Source organism: Sebastes umbrosus, chromosome 6 (assembly GCF_015220745.1).
Source record: "Sebastes umbrosus isolate fSebUmb1 chromosome 6, fSebUmb1.pri, whole genome shotgun sequence".
Lineage (NCBI taxonomy): Eukaryota > Metazoa > Chordata > Actinopteri > Perciformes > Sebastidae > Sebastes > Sebastes umbrosus.
In genome coordinates, this window is record NC_051274.1 from 35,635,917 (window position 1) to 35,640,916 (window position 5,000).

At 45.0% G+C, this 5,000-nt stretch overlaps 1 protein-coding gene across 1 annotated transcript in view; it reads right to left on the reverse strand.

Annotated features, from left to right (window-relative positions):
• xkr7 (XK, Kell blood group complex subunit-related family, member 7) overlaps window positions 1–5,000 on the reverse strand; it is a 65,746-nt gene that overhangs the window by 59,528 nt on the left and 1,218 nt on the right. The window lies entirely within an intron of this gene.

Genomic DNA, 5,000 nt, shown 5'->3' on the forward strand with positions numbered 1-5,000 from the left:
AGCTCACCAACATACAGTATCACAGTTCAGGTTGATGCTTCTATTGACCGTGAAAACATCCTCATCGTAGACGTGTACTTCATGTTTATAGCTCATTTTCATCTCTTGTTCCTAGTTGGGCTCTAATGTTTACAGTGTAATTAAGACGTACAGCTTTCTATACGATGAAACCACAATACACTACATATATGGAAATATAATAAAATACCCATCACACATACTGAACACTAACACATACTGAACACTAACACTACCACAGAGCCGGGTATCACACATACTGAACACTAACACATACTGAACACTAACACTACCACAGAGCCGGGTATCACACATACTGAACACTAACACTACCACAGAGCCGGGTATCACACATACTGAACACTAACACATACTGAACACTAACACTACCACAGAGCCGGGATCACACATACTGAACACTAACACTACCACAGAGCCGGGATCACACATACTGAACACTAACACTACCACAGAGCCGGGTATCACACATACTGAACACTAACACTACCACAGAGCCGGGATCACACATACTGAACACTAACACATACTGAACACTAACACTACCACAGAGCCGGGTATCACACATACTGAACACTAACACTACCACAGAGCCGGGTATCACACATACTGAACACTAACACATACTGAACACTAACACTACCACAGAGCCGGGTATCACACATACTGAACACTAACACTACCACAGAGCCGGGTATCACACATACTGAACACTAACACATACTGAACACTAACACTACCACAGAGCCGGGATCACACATACTGAACACTAACACTACCACAGAGCCGGGATCACACATACTGAACACTAACACTACCACAGAGCCGGGTATCACACATACTGAACACTAACACTACCACAGAGCCGGGTATCACACATACTGAACACTAACACTACCACAGAGCCGGGATCACACATACTGAACACTAACACTACCACAGAGCCGGGATCACACATACTGAACACTAACACTACCACAGAGCCGGGTATCACACATACTGAACACTAACACTACCACAGAGCCGGGATCACACATACTGAACACTAACACTACCACAGAGCCGGGATCACACATACTGAACACTAACACTACCACAGAGCCGGGTATCACACATACTGAACACTAACACTACCACAGAGCCGGGATCACACATACTGAACACTAACACTACCACAGAGCCGGGATCACACATACTGAACACTAACACTACCACAGAGCCGGGTATCACACATACTGAACACTAACACTACCACAGAGCCGGGTATCACACATACTGAACACTAACACATACTGAACACTAACACTACCACAGAGCCGGGATCACACATACTGAACACTAACACTACCACAGAGCCGGGATCACACATACTGAACACTAACACTACCACAGAGCCGGGGATCACACATACTGAACCCATCACACATACTGAACACTAACACTACCACAGAGCCGGGTATCACACATACTGAACACTAACACATACTGAACACTAACACTACCACAGAGCCGGGATCACACATACTGAACACTAACACTACCACAGAGCCGGGGATCACACATACTGAACCCATCACACATACTGAACACTAACACTACCACAGAGCCGGGGATCGGCGACCTTTAAAAGGTATCGACTGAAATAACCCAGTATCAAGGTATCCAAACTTCTCATACGACGCCTGCAATCGTATCCAACATGGTGTCGCTTGTAGCCAATCACCACGAGCTCTTTCCGATTTAATGCTACGTGTGATTGGCCAACTACCGCAGCAGCTCCAACCCGTACAGCCAGGACTGACTACACACGCCTGTCAACATGGAGGTGGCTGAACAAGTGGCTAGCAGCTAACAGTGCAAACAACAGCAACAGTGCTGATGGTACGTGTCCACCGAGGCGTTTTTTATCACGAGGGACGCGCCGCTCCCCAGCATTGGACGCTTGATGGGCTACTAGACACAAGGCACCTGATTGGACGAACTCTTTCCCTCCGCGGGCTGCTGCTCCCAGCTTTCAAACCAAAACCAACATGGCGGCTCGTTTGGAAATGAATGTTGATGAATCTGTCTTCATTTTAGACCAACGGTTAGTTTAAAAGATTCTCGGGAGTTTCCAGAGGCGGCGAGTCGCGTCAGACGCCCCTGATTTGCATAAAGTAGACTAGACCTCAACTTTATGCAAATGAGGAGCGGGCAACGTGACACTCCGTCTCCAGAGTCCTGCCGCCACGCTACCAGAATGCATTGCACGGCTGCTTAGAGATAGACAATGAATGGGAAGCGTGGAGAGGACGGATCCTGTGGACACGTACCATCAGGGGACGGCTTCAGTAGCGGTAACCGCTCTATGAGCGCTGCATGAGCACTGTAGGAGCGCTGTGCAGTGCGGCGGCGATCGGTATCACTGTAAGGGTATTGGTATTGGTATTGGTACTGGTACTGGTATTGGTATTGGTACTGGTACTAGTACTGGTATTGGTATTGGTATTGGTATTGGTACTGGTACTGGTACTGGTATTGTATTGGTACTGGTATTGGTACTGGTACTGGTATCGGTACTGGTATTGGTACTGGTACTGGTACTGGTACTGGTATTTGTATTGGTACTGGTATTGGTACTGGTATTGGTATTGGTACTGGTACTGGTATTTGTATTGGTACTGGTATTGGTACTGGTATTGGTATTGGTACTGGTACTGGTATTGGTACTGGTACTGGTATTGGTATTGGTACTGGTATTGGTACTGGTATTGGTATTGTTACTGGTACTGGTATTGGTACTGGTACTGGTACTGGTATTGGTAATGTTACTGGTACGGGTACTGGTATTGGTACTGGTATTGGTAATGTTACTGGTACGGGTACTGGTATTGGTACTGGTACTGGTATTGGTAATGTTACTGGTACGGGTACTGGTATTGGTACTGGTACTGGTATTGGTAATGTTACTGGTACGGGTACTGGTATTGGTACTGGTATTGGTACTGGTACTGGTACTGGTAATGGTACTGGTACTGGTATTGGTAATGTTACTGGTACGGGTACTGGTATTGGTACTGGTATTGGTAATGTTTTAAAGGATACTCAGCCCTACCTGTGACTGACTAATTATACTATTTACTCCCAACAAGGTAGTACTGTTTACAGGGGTCACAAGCCCAACACGTTGGAACCACTGGTTTAATCTTTAACAATCTACTGTATTCTATGAATGATTATGTCTTTTCTTATATTAACTGTCAACATGAAAACTAACTACATCTGTAAAATAAATGCAATGGAGTAAAAAGTACAATAGATGCAGTATACGTATAAAGTAGCAGGAAATCAAGTGAAGTACCTGCACCTCAAACTTCTACTTAGATACAATACGAACTTTCCAACACTAGGTAACATTGTGCAAGTAGGTTTTAATTCCAATATAATAATATATTCTATATATTTATTACATATTTTTCAGAGTTGACATTTAAGCAGATTGTTGTGTTGTTTCCTACAAACCTCAAACAGCAGAGGAGCAGACTGATACTACAGCTGACTCAGTCCGTCTCCACGCTGTCAGACTGACCTACATTAGAGAGAGATTCTTCATCTGGACTTCATGAGCTGTTTCATACTGTACACGTGATGATGATGATGATGATGATGATGAGTGTGAACCCAGAGTATCATGATGTTAATGATGTTTCACAATGTTTGAACTAGTCAGCACACATCTAACACACACAGAGGAAGAGCTGCTCTACAGACTCATCCTCTCATTTAGCATCTGATCAATCTCACTGAGTGTTGGAGGAAGAAAAGATTCAGCAGCCGGAGCTGTGATAGTGTCAACATGTCCAGACCAGGACCAGGACAGACCGGAAACCACAGACAGACACAATCATCAAGATTCTGTCCCCATCAGGAGAACAAGAGCAGAGAAGAGCAGAGAAGAGCAGAGAAGAGCAGAGATGAGCAGAGATGAGATGAACAGAGATGATCAGAGATGATCAGAGATGAACAAAGATGAGCAGAGAAGAGCAGAGATGAACAGAGATGAGCAGAGAAAAGCAGAGATGAACAGAGATGATCAGAGATGAGCAGAGATGAGATGAACAGAGATGAGATGATCAGAGATGAGCAGAGATGAGCAGAGATGAGCAGAGATGAGCAGAGATGATCAGAGATGAACAAAGATGAACAGAGATGAGATGAGCAGAGATGAGCAGAGATGAGCAGAGATGAGCAGAGATGAGCAGAGATGAGATGATCAGAGATGAGCAGAGATGATCAGAGATGAACAGAGCAGAGATGAACAGAGATGAACAGAGATGATCAGAGATGAACAGAGATGATCAGAGATGAACAGAGATGAACAGAGATGAGCAGAGAAGAGCAGAGATGAGCAGAGATGAGCAGAGATGAACAGAGATGAGCAGAGATGAACAGAGATGAGCAGAGAAGAGCAGAGATGAGCAGAGAAGAGCAGAGATGAACAGAGATGAGCAGAGATGAACAGAGATGAGCAGAGAAGAGCAGAGATGAACAGAGATGAGCAGAGATGAACAGAGATGAGCAGAGAAGAGCAGAGATGAGCAGAGAAGAGCAGAGATGAACAGAGATGAGCAGAGATGAACAGAGATGAACAGAGATGATCAGAGATGAACAGAGCAGAGATGAACAGAGATGAACAGAGATGAACAGAGATGAACAGAGATGAACAGAGATGAGCAGAGAAGAGCAGAGATGAGCAGAGATGAGCAGAGATGAACAGAGATGAGCAGAGATGAACAGAGATGAGCAGAGATGAACAGAGATGAGCAGAGAAGAGCAGAGATGAGCAGAGATGAACAGAGAAGAGCAGAGATGAACAGAGATGAGCAGAGAAGAGCAGAGATGAGCAGAGAAGAGCAGAGATGAACAGAGATGAGCAGAGAAGAGCAGAGATGAGCAGAGAAGAGCAGAGATGAGCAGAGATGAAC